The following is a 20,908-nucleotide window of genomic DNA, read 5'->3' on the forward strand; positions in this document are numbered from 1 at the left end:
TATATGATCTCTTGAGGGCTACCTCCACCCTTCTATCCATCGGATCCTTAAGATTGGATCCGTCCTCCGCAGGCAGCACAGTACATTTTGACAGTTTGGCTATGGCCGGGTCCACCTTTGGAGGCTCAATCCAGTCCTTACATTGTTCTTCCTTGAGAACATATAAGGTCTTAAACCTCTTGCTCAAACCCGGAGCCTTTTCCGGTTCCTTCCATTCCGCCTGTAACATAGACAATGAAGTCTTACCCACAGAAAAAGCCCTAGGCTTTTTTGAGGAGGACCAATCCTATCCTCTTCTATTTCCTCAGGGTGTATTTCAGCTTGCACAGCTTAGCAGAGCTTGTGAATTCTATCAGCTGTGAAATACCCCCTGAATAATTCTTTCTCATCTTCAGAAGTAGAAGAGGTTTAGAAGAAGATGATGAGTTAACTTCATCAATCACAGTAAAACTGAAAATGACCATAATCCTACAGCCATAAAGTAATATACTCAAAGGCTAGGAGTAGAGAGAGAAATACTCCATTTGGTCTTTAACTTAGGACACGGGCGGCGATTCTCATTAGCCGCTAAAGTCTTTTGCACATAGTCCTTGACCCATACAACTACATCCTGAACATCAGGCTCCTCATAGGTTTAGGTCTGCATGAAGGACAGCGTACTTAGGCATTATAAATATTTTTAGGCATTCATAAATATTTTTATGAAAGAAAGGATGAATCTTATCTGGAAAAAATGATCCTCCTACGGTATCCATAGCCGACAGGTAGAGGAGTCTCACACTCGGCACATGAAGTGCTTCCTTAGAAGGTCTTTTGCCAGCAGCAGGACTGGTCTCCATTTCAGACATCTGCAAATAATCAATGTATTACAATACATATAAACCACTAGCCTGGCTAGAGTGATATCGGAAAGAGACACTAGGTGGCAGCAACACTTACTTTTAAGTATATAGAAGAGAGATCACAGCACTTTGCACTCAGATGTTTTCTATTAGATCCAAATGAGCCACAGAAAATCCTTCCAGAGGAAGACAGCCAGACCTAGAGGTAGCAACAGCTTACCCTCTGCCTTGGACACACAGCTAATCCGGCATGCAGAGAGTGCGCCGCTGCCGGCCCCCGGAAGTGACATGACGCCGACGCCGCAGTGCTGAGACGCACGCAGCGCCGATGCGTTCCACAGTCGAACGCGACTGGAAGAAAAGCCAGCGGCTCGGGTGACACGCAGAGTGCGTTCCAAGAAGCACTAGGTAAGAAAAACTTAAAAGCTAAGACCTGCAGAAGCAAATATCAGGATACTACCTGGACACCGGCTCCAGCGGCATCCCAGCAATCATTACCTGGAGAGAAAACCTGAATGCAACAGGTTAACAAAGCATAAAAACGGAGGAGGGACAAAGTCCCCTAGGGCTAACAGCAACGAAGTAAAAAAAGACTGAGGTCTAGGGGGAGGTGGAGCCTATTTATACCTCATGGAGGAGGGGATTAAAATTTAATTGTTATTTTTTCATTAAATATTCCTTCGTCCCAGGGGCTCGCAGGGGCGAATTTACCCCATATGTTGTGATGCCAATGGGACGTAAGGGAAGTATTAAATAACAGAAGTTTTTACCGTGGACGTCAAAATAATGAACAATATTTTCAGATGTTTTTTGCAAGCAGCAGACATTTTTTACTAGTTGTTGACACAGTTTTTCTTTTGTCACCGTTCTTTCTCCGTTTTTACTATTAAATTCAATGGACTTTTCAATTAAGCTGCACCCAAAGGTCAATTAGTAACCCCAAACTAGAATAATGTACAAACACCAGTCATTGCACTAAGGTGAAGGCAAGGCTGCCAAATGACGTCCATTATTTTAGACTCAAAATGACAGACGCCATTTTAAACGGAGCTGAAAAAACGTTGTGTGAACAAAGCCTAACACAGAACACAAAGCATGAAATAAATAAGATCATACAAAAACCTAAATGTATATTTTTTTGAAATAAGGTAGAATAAGAAGTGAGTTTTGTTATATGGTCTTTCAAAATAAGCATAGCACTAAAGGAACCCTATAAACTACTATACTATACTACTACTATAAATTCTATTATTTGCCTTTTTCTTAGATGCTTCAACCCCATATTATAGAGTGCTGACCTGTTCTAATAACAAGATTATAAAATTAATTGGTTTCTAAGTTTGGTAACTAGAATAAAATGACTGTTTATATAGCTGAAGGTATTTAGGCAATTGGAACATGGTGCCAAATCTATAAAAAATCTGTATTACAAAATTACTTTTTACTCTCATCAGATGAAATGAAACACATGGTTTGGTCATTGTCTGGAAATATGGGTTTAAACTAAAAGAAGGCTGGCACAGCTGAAGTACATCTCTATATACATACCTCAAAGAAAAAAATAATGCTATAAAATGTATGTTGGGATCCAGGTGTCTTTGCACATTATCACCCATCTATTATACATATAGCTCCAGTTATGAGGAAGAACCCTATGAGAGGGTTTCCACACAGCACTTTTTTTTAAGAGAAAACCTAAAGCAGATACAGATGAAAAGTCCCTTTCTTATATTTCCAATACCTCGTGAACCCAATCCTGGGATTGGGTTGTAAAATGTCAGCAAAAACTGCTGCATTTTTCCATGTTTATAAAAAAAAAATTCCAGCTCCGTCTAAAATGAGATCCGTCATTTTGAGTCTAAAATGACGTCTGTCATTTAGCTGTCTGGCTGCCAGTCAGTGTAATGACGGCTGGTGGTACAGTATTCCAGTTTGGGATTACTAATTGACCTTTGGGTGTCTTTAATTAAAAAGTCCATTGAATTTAATAGTTAAACAGTAAAAAGGTTAAAAAGTAACAACAGTGTGTAAACAACTAAAAAATAACATCCACTGTTTGCAACAGATGTCCCAATATAATTGTATATCATTATTTTGACATCTACACAGACAACGTCCATTATTTTTTACGCACAAAATTTATTTATTTTTTTTATTTAGCATTTTTGGAGAAAGCAATGACACAACGGACAGATATCGCTGTCATTTCCATCCCTCTAGTACAAAATGTTTTCAGGGAGTCAGAGAAACTTTTTACAATGAACAGTCCAAATAATTTACTATTTAAAAGGGGGTAATACTTGAGCTCTGAGTAACTGCAGGGGATTTAACAGTGGGGCATGGTCAGTCCGTACAGCAACCAGAAATTAACACAATATACAGTTGCTCAATCAGAAAAGAAACAAAATCCCCTTAGAAATGAGATCTCCCACAGATCAGTATTCAGGTCAGTGCTTCTCAATGTAGGGCAAGTCCTCCTGGTGCAGAGTAAGTGCAGAGCCAGCCTCACCTCAGTCATCTTCCTCATCAGAGTCCATCACCTTCGTTCTGTTAAACTTCACTGTTGTTTTCTTTTCTGTCTGTTGGCTCACTTTCTCCAAAATCTCTATTAGTCCTTGTTCAGAAAGCTTGCCACCTAATTGCCCAAATCTTGCCATCTGTATTAGGTAATTTTCCACAGCTTTGGCTTTTTCAGGTTTCAATAGTGCCAAGTTGTTCAATCTGGCCCGGGCAGCCTGGCTCAGAACCTGAGATAAGATGCTATTCCTCATTTCCTCCTCCCTTTGTTTGGCCTCTTGCTGAGCCTGATAACCCCCAGCATCCCCTTGTCTGTTCTGCAGCTCTGCCAGCCGCTGCTGCCTTATAGCTTCCAACTCCAGATCCGCCATCGCCGCCAGAGCCTCGACACCCCGAAAGCTTCTTAACAGGGTTCCCCGCCGTTACCGTCTGCGTGCTACATCACCACCACAACGTCCATTATTTTATACACTGTGTGCACTGGACGTCAGTCATGCCATTGACTTCAATGAATTGCAATAATATATGTATTTTTAAATTAAAAGGCATCCGTTCTTTTTTTTGACGCTGTGTGAACATAGCTTTGGCTGGTCACTGAATAGGGAGAGTGGACAGATTTGTCATCTAGGCAGTGATCAAAAGCCTATCCACTAAGTTCTTTTGCAAGGGAGACTTCTGGAGTATTTCGGTTATGCAAGTATTTTTTCACCACCAGACAAATGTAAAAAAAATCATGGAGAGCAGGGGATGGTGGGAACATAATAATCAAACAATACTTACCCATCCCTGTGCCCTGCCTGCATTGCCACACTGTCAGCCTCTGGTCTCCTGTTTCTTACGGCTTTCTGTGTAGTCACCAGCAGGCAGGAACTGCACACTCACACAGTCAGTGACTACAGAGATGCTCCACCTCATTTCTGGGCATTTCTGAGCTGAGTTGTGACGTCTTAGGACCAGGAGATCCAGTAGACTGTCAGGGAACCATGAGTAGTGTTTTTTTTTTACTGTAAATCTGACACCCTGAATTTATCCATGCCTTTTCTTTTAAGAAAAGAATTTTGCAACAATAAAAAGATAAACATAACACATAAGGAAAAGGCAACAAAGTAATATATTAACTACATGTTAAACATGTTACAGGATGTGGAACAAAATGAATGAGAACCCAGTGCGCTTATTTTTAGCTATATATAAAAAAAAATTGAAAAATGGATCCTCAAAACTAAACTAATCGTATGAACATAAATGAAAGAATGGTTTCTAAACACTAATCTGTGGGTATGAGGTTAATGTACTTTTATTTTCCCCATCAGTATAGATGTTTTTTTCACAGCCAACAGGATCTGTACAGTTTATTATTATTATTATTATTATTATTATTTTATTTGTACAGTTTAAAAAATAGTCACAAGAGAAATCCTGACATGATACCCTGCTGTGCCATGGAAATAGAAACATCTGCTTCTTTTAGTGGACATGGAACAGTGTTCCTATATTCAACTAAGAAAACTGCTCTGCAGACTAAATAATAATAATCCCGGTTCATTCACTTGCCAACCTTATCATGTTCCTTATGGACTTGCACCTCATTTAGCAATAGGTCAATCCAATATCTCTCAGTGTCATGCTTCCATTGTGCTAAAAGGACAAAACACTTTTTTATATATACTGCACCTGAAACCCTTTCAATGCTGTTTCCTTCTAAGTCACAACAGGAAACAATGTAAAGAATGCAAAAATGCTTAAATTGAAAAATATTATTACAGTACACTCATAACATATGAACATTCCTATTGCACAAATGTAATGTAAAAAAAATCGTATTATAAAAATTTTAGGCTATTTCACAGTGTATTTGCAGTGTTCTTTGAATGTATATACCGCAAGGTCCATTTGGGACTAATATTCTAATATGCTGTACTGGGCTATGATATAATTACGTCTTTTACCCCTATGTAGACATATCACTGTTTATACTGCTAAAGACCCATTATCTTTTGACAGGAAGCAGTATGCATCTTCAATAAACAGCTACTGTATGTCTTTTGATGTATCTGCAGTACAGGGGCATTTCATACAGTATGTCATGATCAATTCACCAGAACGGTCTTCGTTTTATACTTTTGTATTGTTTTTATACTGTTTTGTATTGCTGGTATGTTGTAATTGCACTTATACCAGGTTATGCTAAGAGCAATGGTAGCCATAGGCTGTATCCATGTTTTCCAGGACTCCAGGCATGTTGCGCTCATCTCTAGTGAACAGCAGCTGAGCTGCAATTACACATCACAACCACTGCACATTGAGTGGAGAAAATCTCCATTCACTGTATAGTGCATGTGCCAAACAATTGATTGGCATGGGTTTCAGCACCCCATCCAAACAGTGACTGATGAGATATCCTGTGGATATTTAGTCAAGAAATCCCCTATGATGAGGTATGCCATGTCACTGGTAAGAGGGTATAGAGAGGGTTTGCAACATGGCATTTGGCAGCAGCCAGGGGCTGGCACTGATAGCTATCACACACTGAGCATCCATGCCAGCTATTTAACTATTTTGCTGTCAAAACTGATACCGGCATCTACACAGCATTAAACTGCCTTTATTGGTGGTCCAGTGGCATCTCGACTTCCCACATTGCAATTGCAGGAAGCTCACCCGATATACAGACAGCCCCAGGCCTCTGCTAGACCTGATATGCTGCCATGGCTCAGCCATTAAAGCAACTCTGTACTCACAATCTGACCCCCCCCCCCCCCAAACCGCTTGTACCTTCGGATAGCTGCTTTTAATCCAAGATCTGTTTTGGGGTCCATTTGGCAGGTGATGCAGTTATTGTCATAAAAAAATTATTTTAAAATTGTAGCCGGTGCCCTACGGGAGTATCTGTGCCCTAACTTTGCACCAATCCTCCGTCCCTTCTCCCCACCCTCTTCATCATTAGGAATGCCACTGAAACATTTACTTCTGTTTGAACATTGCACAGGTCCTTAACGATCCAGCCCATGTGCTGTGGTAACACAGGTGGGGAATAGGAAACAATCTGCCTGGAGCATTAATAATGATGAGGAGGGCAGGGAGGAGGGACGGAGGGGTGGTGCAAGTTAGGGCAAAGATACGCCCGTAGGGCACGGAGCTGCAATTTTAAAAGTAATGTTTTATGACAGATCTTGGATTAAAAGCAGCTATCTGAAGGTACAAGTGGTTTTGGGGGGTCAGATTGTGGGTACAGAGTCACTTTAATAGAGGCTGCCTTCAGCAGCTTGTAGGAAGCAAGAACTGGGAGCTTTTGATCAGTGTTGTATTGCATTGATCTTCATCAGCAATCATAGTATTGCTCAATTGCTAAAAAAAAAAACAACAAAAAAAAAACCTTTCCATATTAAGTTTACCCCCCTCCTTTTCCTATTTTTTGTAATAAAATACATAAACAAATAATAAAAATGAGGTAAAGATAAAAAGTACAGATTATGGAGTGAAAAAAAAAGTTATAATGTTTAAAATAGAAATATTTTTTGGGTCATTACAAAGTACAATTAGTGTCACAAAGCTGAAGATGAAAGTGAAAAAAAAATTAAGTGGTATGGCCTTTTAAACACAATGCAGAAAAAAAGCGCAAGAACAAAAATTTGCTCAGTCATTAATGGGTTAATTAAACCCTGTACAGTATGTACAAAAGTTATAATGCCTCCAATCACTTTTAGCAAAACCCGGTTCATAAAGCAGTTATCCCCCTCACAAACCTATATAATAAAGTGTCCATTATATGTGATATACAGTGGTGCCTTGGATTACAAGCATGATTCATTCCTGGACTGTGCTTGTAATTACTCTTAAACCAAAGCAGATTTTCTTATAAGAAATCATTGAAATGTAGACAATTGGTTCCACACCCCAAAAATAATTATTTTTTTATTCTGAACATGAAAAACAAATGAAACAAACATGTAGAAACGGATGAATTTGTCATATAAGTTTCTGTGCAGTATAGCAATCAGCATGTGAAGTATGATGTATAGTAAGTGCATAAACCTGAAAAAAACAGCAGCAGTTTATAGATACAGGATGGAACAGCAAATCCTCAGAATGGACCAATCAGGAAGTGAGAATCCCAGAGCTGTGCTGGACGACAGAAACTTTTCTATACAGCAGTGTGAATACTGTAGCTGAGTGTGAGTGCAGGCACATTAAAGCAGCTGCAGTGTGTATAGCTGAGTGTAAGTGCAGGCACATTATAGCCGCAATGTGTATAGCTGAGTGTAAGTGCAGGCCCATTATAGCAGGAATAGAGAGGATGGGAAACACAAAGGCTGACAGAGCCTGCAGGGGGCATAAAGGAACGAGTAGGGCTTATGTGGGCTCATAAATGCAGCACTCCCTGTCCCCTGGAGAGAGGGGTTACAGCTATGAAGAGATTAGCTCCACTGTCCTGTCCCTTGATGCAAGCCCCAGCCTGAAGTCAATCTGCTATGATTTGGGAGGTGAGGGAGACTTCCTAGGTCAGAGTACAATGCTGTAGACCAAGCTATGCAGACCATGCCCCTCCCCCACTCCCCTCCCACACAGTACAGGGAGCTCTTAAACCAAGTTACAATTTTTTAAAAATGTGAGCTCTTCTTGCAAAACGCTCTTAATCCAAGTTACTCTTAAACCAAGGCACCACTGTATCTGCTTCCACATAGTTCACACCTAGTGATGAGCGAATAGTGAGATATTCGAATATTCAAAATTCGTACGGATATCCCGCGAATATTCGATCAAATATTTGATCCCATTAAAGTCTATGGGAACAAGTATTCAATTAGTGAAAAACATCTATTTGACCATTTGGATGGTAAAACCGGAAGCTGGGGGATTTTAACGCTTATCGAATATTTGTCGAATATTCGCGGGATATTCGTACGAATATCGAATATCCGAATATCTCACTATTCGATCGAACAGTATTCGCTCATCACTATTCACACCACATTATACACCTAAGGCTATGTTTCCACACAGTATTTTTTCTCAGTGTTTAGTGTTTTGGTCAGTATTTTGCAACGAAAACCAGGAGTGGATTAAAAACACAGAAAGGCTCTGTTCTCACACTGTTGAAATTGAGTGGATTGCCATCTTTTTGGTTGCAAAATACTGACCAAAATACTAAGCAAACATACTATGTGGGAATATACCCTAAAGGTTCACATACTTTTTAGCTGATTGATCTCTCATGTTCCTCATATATACCTGAAAATTAGGCTTGGTCAAATATTCATGTATTCTCAATGGTCAGAGAAAGGGTACGTTGCCACCAGATTCCTCTGGTGACTATTTTTTTCTCTCTGAGATCAAAAGAACAGGGCAGTTGGAACCAACATGCCTGATCCGTCTCCTTCCTGGCATCATCTGTTAGGGGTAGGGGAAGACTTGGGAGGCCACCCATACACATTAGACAGTCAGCCAATCTTGCTGAAGTTTGCACATACTCTGGACTTTTACTAATGTGTAGAGGATTTTAGGCTGGTCACCACTCACAGGGTTTAGCAGATCTGCTTGCTCTAGACTCATATGATTAAGAAATATTCATGAAGTAATTATCTCATAATCCATCTGTCTGTACGGAGTAATTGTACTCCAATCCACCTGCCTGCACTGACATTCTCTTTCTTCAGAGGATTGCGCTCTGCACTCTTTGTAGCGTCCTTCTCATCTCAATTGATCTCTGTAGGCTTAGCACTGTGGATCCCTCAAGGAGGTTAAAGGGGAACTCCAGGTATAGGTTAAAAAAATGAAACTTCTGCAGAAGCATAAAGCATTACTTACCTATCTATCACAGTTTTGAAACTACCAAAAATTCATTTGTTTGGGGGATTTTTGCTCTGTTTTGTGTTTCTGTTCTTCCTGGTTTGGCATTTGCCAGAATGCAATGCTTTCCCTCATGTGATCATCACAGCCCCCACCCATTACAATCAGTAAAATTAGTTTCTATCAGCTACCAGTGTGGCAGAACTGTACAGATACAGTAATACATTGTATAGACACATCTATTTAACTTTTAATGTACTATTAATAGAAAACAAGTTTTTCTTATCCGGAGTTCCCCTTTAACCATTCAGGATCAAAGTTCTATTCCCCAATACAGCTGAGCCCGATTTGTTTGAAAATAGAAGTTGGCAGGAGGCAAACACAAAAGTAGAAGATTGCCTAATCCCTTATGTTTTATTACAGGAAGCATTTCATGTGGCAGGTGAACATCATGGGTTAATTTCCTGCATTCAAATAACTCCTCTAACCCTTTCCCTCTTGGGCCATTTTTAATTTTTGCATTGTTGTTTTTTTCCTCCTCATGTTTAAAAGGCCATAGTACTTGCATTTTTTCACATACAGACCCACATAAGACCACAGGGGGTCACCTACAGACCACATGAGCCCTTATTTTCTGCCACACCAGCTGTAAAATGACAGAATCTTTCTATAAAATATGCTGCAAACTGGGGGAAAAAAATGAAATTAAAGGAAATTTTTTTTTCGGGGGGGGGGGGGGTCATGTTTACGCTGTTCCCCCTATTGTAAAAAAAGAAATGTTATCTATGTTACCCAGTACAATTACAACGATATACAACTTATATAATTTTAATTTTATCTGACTGCTTTTAAAAAATTTAAACTAAATTAAAAAATTCTTAGAACATTTTGATTTTTTGGTCTATGGGGGCTGTGTGAGGTGTCATTTTTTGCACAATCATTTGTACTTTCTATGCGTACCTTGCTTAGTTATATGTGACTTTTTGATCATTTTTTTATTACAATTTTTTCAGATTTGAAGTGACCAAAAATCAGCAATTGTGCACTTTAGCATTTTTTTTTATTGAGCTTACGCCATTTATCATACAAAATCAGGAATGCCATAATTTTTTAAGTTCAGGCGATTCTACATGCTGTGATACCAAATATGTTTATTTATTTAATGTATTTATTTAATATTTATAAATTGGGAAAAGGGGGATGATTTTAACTTATTATGAGATGAGATTTTTTTTATTATGGAAAAAACTTTTTGTCCCCCTGGGGGGCTTTTATTATTACTACACTGATCTCTTATAGTGATCAATGCAGAATATATATATATATATATATATATATATATATATATCATTAATTAATGAGATCAGTGCTTGATTACAATGGGCTACTGGAGCCCAGAGCAATCAAGCACTGAGCCTGTATCAGTGCTGACGCTGAGACCCAGCCAGTTAAAAAGCAGGGATCACCCCTCCACGATCGCATTGTGGGGGGAGATTTCACCACTAGGCACCAGGTATGGCTTGTTTATAGCAATTTAAATGCAGGTGTCAGCTTTTAACGTCACGACCCACCTCTGAACTCTCTCACCCACCGCAGGACCTTATGCAGGAAGGGGTTAATAGGTCTGGTAGCCAGCTCTATCCAGGTCAGATTCATTAGATGATCATAAAGCAACATTATAAATTATCGAAAACACAGGGGTGGCCCTTTTTAGGGACAGAAACAACTCCTTAATGTACCGTCTACAAGAAGTCTACTAGCAGGACAACGGACTGTTGAGACACAACCGGTCCTATTTTCATATTCTATCCCAGCTGGGATTGTTGTAGATGGAAATGATTTGTGGTCTGCTGTATTTACAGACCCAACTAGACCTGTTCTTTTGATGTGGGGTTTCTTTGTGTTTTTTAAGTGATTATTAAAAGTGAAGTTTTAAATGGTGTACACCCCTTATATATTAATTTTAATTTACCATTAGGGTGGTTTTCAGTCCTTGGTTGAGATATGGAATTGTGTTGTTTGCTATAATGATCACGGCAATGACGGCCGGAAAATCACGTAGTGTGAACTATACAGCTATAGCTGTATTTTATGTTTGTTAACAAAAAAAGATCCAATCCAATTGTAAGGCTCCCAAAGATTAGGAAGATTTTTTGCTTGCACAAGAAATAACTAAGTGTAAGGACAGAATTCTTTCAATGGGTCATTTTCTCCATTCCCTACACAGCACCAAATCTTTCTCCAAAACAACCTTAACTGCATCGATTCCTCACATATGTGGTATTCTAGTATAGAGAGAGGGTACATATGAAGTGTACACATATTTATTAGCTTAACAATGTCCTTGAAAAAAACTTTTTTGCAGACATTTATCAGGAGCACGCATCTTAGTAAATCCAGCGGGACCTGTGCCTGTTGCATAGCAGGCACACAAATCTACACTTGCTCCGGTGCCTGTTTGCAGGTGTAAACCATGATAAATCTGGGCACGGGAAAGGTGCAGATTTTTGCACAAATCGTTTGGTTTGTTGAAAAACTGCACCTTTTTCATGCCATTTTTTACATTTTAAAATGTGCCCCTATATCTTAATATTGGCATAGGTTTCCTGAAACAATTGGTCTTATAGGTAAAGAAAACTAAATTTCCTCATTTAAAGAGTGCCATTTTCTCTTTTTTGAATAAATTCTTTACAAAGGCATTCTTTTATGTTATTTACTTATATATGCTAGGGCCATTGGTTATCGGCTATGTAATAGGTCCTGCAAACAGCCAACAAACCAGAAAATGCTTATTGATAGGCAAATTGGGTTGTTTTTACCTGTCTACACAATCATCTGCTTTTGGCCGTACATCTTCACGAGCAATAGGGCATGTACGGCCAATGGTTGATTGCAGTAAAGGGCTGTAGAAATTATCAAGAGAGTTTGTTCAGCCCTCCCCACCCAAAGCTCAAGGCATGGAAAGGCCCTGTAATTTATGAAAATTGGCACTCATTTACTGTGCGGGTTCGGGCCATGTAATAGGGCCCAAAATGTCTGTCTTTGTTCATTACTATAATATATTTCTCTTCAAAATCACCATCCCACCTCTCTTATCAGAGGTTTGATAATAATTCTTTGTTCTCCTACGGTTTCCTCAGTGCTACATTCATGTAGCAATGGTTATATATTCTTTTCATACTATATTTTCGAATACCTCCAGTGTGGGTGTTTTATCTGGAGGGTTGAAAGTTGATGGATTCTTAAAAATTCTGCAAATAACTACAGCTGGTATCATCTCTGTATCATTAGTTACCTCCATATTTAGAAGAAAAATGTATATATACACACATATATGGACATGTTAGCTAGAAAGAAAAATGTTAGCTACATAAAATCAAATTTGATCTCTTACTAATTGTAATATTCTGAGCTTGATTTACTGACTTAATGAGGCAGAAGGAGTGATATTCTGTAGGTTGTCCAAATCCTACACATTTGAAATGGTTCCATGGCATCCCACTAACAGAAACAGAGACATTGTTCTAACCCCAGTAGGTGGACAGGTTGTCATTGATATAAGAATACGCTTGTCTATCAGAGATGTAATGATCATTATAGAAAGATTGTTACTGGCAGGTGGTATAGACCATTATACCACCTTTTCATCTTTTTTCATGTTACTTTATGTTAGAGTTTTGGGCTTGTTTGTTTAGAAAAAATGGCAATTTTTATAGTCATTTTGTCAGATTGAAATGTAGAATTTGTTGGTACAATAAAAAGGCTATGGGGTTAGTCATTGGGCCAGTCATCTGACTGTGCTGAGGACTATGGGATTGCAACCTGTTTACATGCCAAAATATTGCCAGATTTTGTTATGTAATTTGGGATGTAATCTTTGATACAAGAAGCCCAAACACTTCTTTTCTTACAACCAACAAACAACCATCACCCACCACCACCACCCCGGCTTGTTTTTCAGCACACTATTGACATTAGAGTTCTACCTTCATAACAATAATCTCATTTTTTTTTTTAAACATTTTCTTGCTTGGTTTATAGGGCATTTTTCCCCTAGGGAGGTGCACATTTTTCAAAATGTATCTACAATATACAATGCTGGTATATATAATATACTCAGACATCCTGTAAAAAACAATGTAATATCTAAATTCTCTGAAACACTTGCACAACTATCAAAATTTAAGTCGTTGACCATGTTAATATGCTCCATCCCAAAAACATTGGTTTCAGAGACTTAAAAGGGTATTCCAAGAAAAATTAACTTGTCCTCTATCAACAAGATATTCTGTGTTATGAATAGAGCAGCGGGTATGGCATGAATAGAGTCGCAGGTCACATGCCTTATCCGCGGCTCTATTCTTACCACAGAAGCCGGGGTCAATACAGAGATCGCCGGGGGGTTCAGAGGTCTGACCCCCTGTGATCTCTTTCTTGTAATTTTTCTTGGAATACCCCTTTAATTATCTTTAAGTCTACAGGAATTTAGGCTTGTTGTAAAATTGTTAGGAAGTAAAAAAAAATTTAGGTTTATTTCTCATTAAGCCTGAAGCAGAAAATAATGCTAACACCGGAACATCTGTTTCTTGCGGTGACCCACTGAACTCTTGTGGCTCAGTAAAATGTAAACAAGCAAGGAAATATGCATTAGAGTCTTACAAGAGTTTAAAAAAATGTCCACAGTTATCATAAGTGTAATATTAAATAAATTTTCAAATAAAATCAAGTTTTAGCTGGAAAAAACAACAGGGCATAGTAACTTTGTAACAAAAATATCATTAAAATGTTCTGAAAGACATTGATTAGAGCCAAAGACAACAACCTATTGCCATGGAGATGAGGCAAGAGAATATAGACTAATACAGTAGATAGAAGCTGAAGAGGATAAGAAAGTTTATCTATAAGTACAACAATATGTAATGTTTAACTTAACTGAGTAAAGAAATCATGATTTCACACTGGTGCTGTGCTGGCCTGCTGCTGTGATTTGTTTTTGAATGATACTATGGTCAAAGCTCTAGGTGAAATATTTAAGAAGTAATTATTTAAAGTCAGGGAGAAGGATGAAAAGTTTTACCTTCAAATTGTTTTCAAGTGTCTGTGAGGGACAAGAGGAGAAAGGAGCTGAAAATTACAATAGGAAGGGAGATCACAGCATGCTTCTAGTCTAATAAAGAGGTGGCCCGGGTTTGCGCCACTGGATTTTTGAAGATGATAAATCCATTGCATCAGAGGCTGCTGTGGATAAGGCTTAAAATTAACAGCTCGGATCTGATGTAGATTTTAAGCTTAATATTTTCCATATTCAGGTGAAAATAAATTTGCCATTTCCCCTCCCTGCCCAAATAGATAGCTGATAAATATCCATTGTAGCTTAACCATCTTAAACCTTTTTAGTTTATTAAATTATTAAACGAGCATGATAGAATGAAATACAAATCTATCTAAATTTTAAACCAATTTGAAGCTTTATTAAATGAAAATGTTCAGTATCTTATTCCCTATAGTAATAGCAAGAATGCAACTAATACTCTAAGTTCATTCTTTAGGCAAAGGTTTTGCCTTTCAAGACAATTAGAGCACTTTATATATTTAACTAGTCACAGAGGGTTTTCCATCAAGAGACAGAGGAGCCAATGTCATCTGACCGAGTTGATTGCCTATGTAATTAGTTGAAACAGGACTAGAGCATATAAGAGCGGTTATTAAAGGACAATCTTGTAGGGTTGAAGTGCTTTGGTGTGAAAGAATAGACATAATCACCAGCACGCTCACAGTTTCTTCAATTGACACAAATTTGCAGTTGCAGAAATATAAGTGGGCTGACCTGGCATGATACATACTGAATGTATAGATTGACATTATACAAAAAATAACAGGTTAATTGAAAATTGAACACGTTTAGCTGGATTAACTTTATTGCAATAGTACTGACAAACTGTTAAACAAATTACGATAACAAATTACATGAAAATAATTTATTGCCACACATTCCTTACACAAGGTAGCTAATTGATATACAGTATCTCAGGGAAATTGGTGACATTTAGGGGTTATTTAAAGCATGGCTGTGTTTTTCCAGAAACATGGCCACATTTGTCCTCAATGGATGTACAGCATTGCAGCTCAGTTCTATTGAAGTAAATGCAGCTAAGCTGTAATATCACATGCAACATGTGGATATGTGTATTGATAGTTTTGGAGTAAACCAGCAATGTTTATCTAATCCTGGATAACACCTTCAAATTTTTAAATTGTATATTTGTAAATATTCCCAAAAGTCTTTATAAAGAAGACAGACTACAATGAGGGTATGACAAGAGACTGTCCTAGGTCATACTTGGTAGAAGAAAAAATTGTCTACAGGCAATTGAAAGATGTTGTTTACAGGGTATGGAAATCTCAAAACATAAAGAAGTAACAAAATCTCACACAATCCAACTAGGTGCTACAATATTAGGCTGGGTTCACACTATGTATATTTGAGGCTGTATTTGTGAGGCTGTATAGCAACCAAAACCAGGAGTGGATTGAAAACACAGAAAGGCTCTGTTCACATAATGTTGTAATTGAGTGGATGGCCATCATTTAATGGCAAATATTTGCTGTTATTTTAAAACAACGGCTGTGGTATTGAAATAATGGCCGTTATTTACTGTTATATGGCGGCCATCCACTCAATTTCAACATTGTGTGAACAGATCCTTTCTGTGTTTTCAATCCACTCCTGGTTTTGGTTGCTATGAGGACCTGACATGAGGACCAAATACAGCCTCAAATATACATAGTGTGAACCCAGCCTTAGGGTACAAACCCACACACCGTATACACAGCAGATACGCAGCAAAAACGCAGCAGATTTGATGGTGCAGATTTGATGCTGTGTCCAGTTATTTAGATCTAATCTGCTGCGTATTTGTTGCGTATCGCAGCAGTAAATAAGCTGCGTATACGGTGTGTGGGTTTGTACCCTTAATTTAAAAACATCCTGCATTTTGCATTGTCTGCATGATACTTATTGGGTCTTAAAGGAGCTTTTGGCCAGGGAGACTACAAGAACAAGAAGAGGAAAAAAGAGAGGAAAAAAGAGAATCTAGGTCCTCTAGACAAGTCTAAAAAGATGGTGAATAATTACAAATAGTGAGATATAAAGGTATAATTTACTGGTAGATAATCAGAATATAGTATATAGTATATAGCATATAACCAATAGCATGATAAAAACATATGTTATATAGCAAGTGACATGATAAAATACAAATAAACACAGACAAAATATGTAGAATATATAATTTGTACCAGAAATGAAAAAATCATAAAAAATGGCAAAAGATAGAAAAATTTAAAAATTTAAAAAATTAAAAAAGAAAAAATGAAAAAATAGTAGTAAAATAAAAGAGTATATAAAAGGTTATAAAATTGTGCACATAATTGGTATACAAAATATCACTTCTCAGGTGATTAATCGTAGCTCAATTCATCAATTCATCAGCACAATATGGTAAAATTCATAATTGTAAATCATATGGTTATGACAGAATTCATAGTATGATGGCGCTCATCTAGCACTTGGTTACGCCAAAAGTTCATGAATGTGCGCTACTTAGACCCAGTTGTGGAGTGTTAAATGGTAGCATTCATGTGGCGAACTGTTCATACGGCAAGTGAGCCTGATATGTAGCTAGCAGGAACAGGCTGAGTGATAATTATCGCATTAGTGTAGCGATGTGCATTCAGTTGCTAGTACATTCATGTGGTGTATATTACACCTCTCACCGTTCCTGCGAGATGAAGGGTCCCCGGAGCGGCTGACTTGTGCGCTCGGACTTGCCGGTCTTTGTTTGGCTGTTCCTATTGCTGGAAGCATGTGCCGCGCTCAGCCCAGGTATTAATGTAGATCGGAGCTCCGTACATGTGCAATGTGTTGTGTTGCCCGCGGGACCTCGTGCTGATGTTGGCGCCAAATAGATGTTTGAAAAGGCTGTTAATGTAGTAAGCCTTTGAGCATTAGCTCATAAGTAGGATATTGTTAGTAGCTGGACGCGTAAAATTACTTACTTTTTTGCTGTTGAGAAAGATACTAAGAAAGTATCGAAACGCGTCCAGCTACTAACAATATCCTACTTATGAACTTATGAAATGAGTTCACTTGTTTATTTTTTTTTTCTCATGCCTGCCATTTTGTCCCGTTCGTGGGACTTCGTCTTTCAAGGGAATGTGCCATAAGAAAATGACTTATTGTTTTAATAATGTTTTATGTTAAGCATATGTTTTAAGATTTTTTTCTGACTTTTTACTCATTTTTCATTCTTTTATCTATAATATAAAATAATTCTGAGATCTTGCAGTTTTCATTCTCACCACGGGTGCTGAAACTGAGCAAAGACTTCCTGTTGTGTCTGTAGTAATAAGAGGCTTCTGTGAAGTGGTCTGCAGCGACATGTGACCCCAGTAGATAGAGGAGACAATAGCAGCTGCATGTGCTCCTCAAAGGTCACAGAGCATGCTCAGTGATGTTTCATATTCATTTGAAGGGGACATAATTTGTCTATTGTTATCTACGTCCATGAGGCATTCTGTAAAGCATGTCACTAAATACTGTTAAGAACAGCCCAGGCAAGATAACAACCCCTATAACAATGTACAAAAAGTGGAACAAAATAACACTAATAAAACAGAAAGATTAGAATAAAAGAACAAGTTTTTGTATCTGACTCTAATTACTAAAAGAAAATTTAGGTGACATTCCTTTTAAAGCCTTTTTAAAGTTCCACATAAAAAAGCATGGAATTGTGCTATGCTGGCTTTGGTATGGCTTGTGTGACTTTTACTAAATTTACCTCTCACCTCTTTTTCTGCTTGAGAAAAACCATAATGTTGTTTTCTCCATGTCCTCCATTCAAATTATGCTAATTTGACAATTTTTTTTTTATGTGAAACCACATGGTTTTTTATGCAGAAATAAGCACAGTTTAAATGTGACCGTAGAGTAAAACTATTGTATATACATTTACTCATGGGTGCAGCCATAAATGAATGAAGAAGTGACGATGTATTTCATTTAATTATTGATAAGTTTGACTCAAGAATATATAATTATGATAAGGCACCTTGGCTTACTGGCATGCATCCAACAGAGATCAACTTTTCATAATAGATTCTGTTATGTCTGGTCAGACGCATGTTAAAAAGTTTAGCTTGTGTCAGTATTTGTGTTATTTCCTCCAAATACATTTTTATGTTTATCTAAGAAATTATCAGTTTTCTGATTTTGTTAGCAAGCTGTTAAATAAAATTCAGATAAAATTCCCCAAACTTGCCAAATATTCTGTCTTTAGAAAAGAGCCAGCAGCACTAGAAATTATAGATTAAATGAGAACCCCGGTTAGGGAAGATTTAACCCTGTTTAATCCCCGACATAATAGGTTTCTATTACATGAAACTGGTCCATTTGTCTACAGCACATCCTGACTCACACCCTGAAGCTGCTGAAAATACTCCCTTCCTGGTCCCCTCTGTCTCGGATCCATTGCCTCTCCCCTCCTTCCCTCTGAGACAGAGGTCACATGATCTCTGTCTCTTCTGTTGCCAGGAAAGCTGTAACACCTCATGTGTAACCCCACCCACTACTGACATCACACCTGTCCACGGGCGTGAAAACAACAGCCTCTCCCGAGCAGGGCCGTATTAACAGCTGCTGCTGTCCTAGGGACAAAACATGAAGACACTTCATCTTGTAGAGCGTAGGGGAGTGTGGTTTTGAACATGCATTTCTCTACATGAACAGTCCCTGAAATGTACAGCAGGATGGTGCTCCATCTCATGCATCCATCTCTACCTCAAAGTCCCTTAAGACAAACAAGATCAAGGTGCTCCAGGACCCAAACACGAACATCATTGAGCATGTTTGGGGTAGAATGAAAGAGGAAGCGTGGAAGACAAAACCAAAGAATCTCGATAATCTCTGGGAGGCATGTAGGACTGCATTCTTTGCTATTCCTGATGACTTAATGATTCATACAATTTATTAATGATCGAAACGCATGGATGCTGCCCTTCAAGCTCATGGAAGTTACAAAAAATATTAAATATGGCTCTAATTGCATCACAACTTCATTCACCAATGTTATGAAACATATCTTTTTATTTGTAGTCAATTATTAGTTTGATTTTTAAATAACTTTCTGTGGGCAACAAAACTTTAGATTTGCCAAAATCTGACCTTTCTGTGTTGATTAAATTATCAATATTTCGGCAGTGAAGAAAATTTATTTTCCTTAAAAAAAAAAAAAAAAAAAAAACTTGTTTAAGAGGGTTTCAACTTTCATATGAAAGCAGTGGGCACTGCTAAATGGAAAAACTGGGTGCACCACAACACATATAAACTAGAATATAGAGATGAGTGAACCTCGAGCATGCTCGAGTCCATCCGAACCCGAACTTTCGGCATTTGATAAGTGGTGGCTGCTGAACTTGGATAAAGCCCTAAGGCTATGTGGAAAACATGGATATAGTCATTGGCTGTATCCATGTTTTCCAGACAACCTTAGAACTTTATCCAGATTCAGCAGCCACCACTAATCAAATGCCGAAAGTTCGGGTTCGGATCGACTCAAACCTGAACCCGCTTTGCTCATCTCTACTAGAATAATATAAAAAAAATTTCTTACTTACTCCTGATGAAGTTATGGGGACATAACGGAACACATGGGGTTTAGGTGCAAGGGTACCAGGATTGTGCACAGTTCCTTAGATGGTATATGTTGTACATTGTGTATTTTTGTGGCTTAATTTAATTTATTAGTGTAATTCATAGGTTTTGATGCATTTGTATTGCTTATGTAACATTGGTTGTATAATGTAGTACCCCATTCTATTTTCGAACTTTCTGTGCACCACAATTGTCTTTTCCTGGTACTAGGTTGTTACCCCAATGATTGTGGGGGTCACTAGTATACACATATGACCCTTGTCGTCATGTTTTAAGTTTTTTTCAATTTCCTTGTGGTGTGTCTTTTGTACTCATTAACCCCTTAACGACCGCGGGCGTAAGTGTACGCCCCCAAAACCTGTGCCTTAACGCAAACGGGCGTACATTTACGCCCGCGGTTTCCCTGATCGCTGCGTGTACACACGCAGCGATCAGGGAAGATGGCCTGCTATAATGTATAGCAGGCCATCCCTGCTTGTCGGCACGGGGGGTGATTAACCCCTCCCGTGCTGACGATCGCCACTATTGGCTGATCAATTCAGTTCATCCAATGGCGGCGATCTGCAGCTTTCCGGGTCATCGGTGACCCGATGGCCCAGAAAGCAATGGCGGTCGGTGCTGTTAAAAGTAATGGTGGCCACGGTGCCACGTCCCGATCGCCCGATCACGGCGATATAAGAACCCCATGAAAGGGTTAAATACCTGCTTTGGACACCTCAGCTAGGTAGCTGAGGTTTCCAGAGCAGGTATTGACCCATACTCACCTGATCCAGCGTCCCGATCGCATCTTCCGGGTCCCGATCGCGTCCTTGTCTTCGTCGGCGTCTTCGTCTTTTTCCGGCCGTCCCCATCGGCAATCATCGGCTCTAGCGTCGTTAAACTTCAGCTTTTTCGGGAATTTGCGTTCTACTGCCCCCTAGCGGCTGATAAGTGTATATAATACACATATCAGTAGCTAGAGGGTTAAAGAAAGGTTTTATTCCGCACCCTATCGCCGCTGAGTGCTGATCAGCATCGCACGTAAGTGCGCCGCTGATCAGCAACTCCT

The 20,908-nt window shown here is 38.7% G+C and overlaps 1 protein-coding gene and 1 pseudogene across 2 annotated transcripts in view; both read right to left on the reverse strand.

Annotated features, from left to right (window-relative positions):
* LRRC20 (leucine rich repeat containing 20) overlaps positions 1-20,908 on the reverse strand; it is a 394,968-nt gene that overhangs the window by 240,206 nt on the left and 133,854 nt on the right. The window lies entirely within an intron of this gene.
* On the reverse strand, positions 3,061-3,771 carry LOC138799419 (programmed cell death protein 5 pseudogene; annotated as a pseudogene).

This window comes from Dendropsophus ebraccatus, chromosome 8 (assembly GCF_027789765.1).
Source record: "Dendropsophus ebraccatus isolate aDenEbr1 chromosome 8, aDenEbr1.pat, whole genome shotgun sequence".
Taxonomy (NCBI): Eukaryota; Metazoa; Chordata; class Amphibia; order Anura; family Hylidae; genus Dendropsophus; species Dendropsophus ebraccatus.